This window comes from Parus major, chromosome 4A, assembly GCF_001522545.3.
Source record: "Parus major isolate Abel chromosome 4A, Parus_major1.1, whole genome shotgun sequence".
Lineage (NCBI taxonomy): Eukaryota > Metazoa > Chordata > Aves > Passeriformes > Paridae > Parus > Parus major.
In genome coordinates this window covers 11133899-11134205 of record NC_031772.1, presented here as the reverse complement: position 1 = coordinate 11134205, position 307 = coordinate 11133899, and positions in this window count along the sequence as shown.

Here is a 307-nt window from a genome sequence, read left to right as displayed (position 1 = left end):
GGCTGTATCGGCGCTGGGAGCGGCCCCGAGGCCAGGAGCGGCCGGGGGCTGGCAGTGGCTGCCATCAGCCCAGTCCAGGAGTGGCCGGGGCCGGGACTGCGGGGCTGAAAAATCAGCGTGACCAACGGTGCGCAGTCATTGCTGCCTCAGCATGGCTCGCAATGAACTTCGTTTGTTTGGCCGCTTTTAGCCAGCCATGGTGCGCACAGAAGGACAAAAATGGCAGCAGCAGCTTTTCTTGTTTCCGGAGCTCCTCATGAAGAAAAGCGCTGAGTGAGCTGGCACGACTCGTACGGTGTCGGCAGAG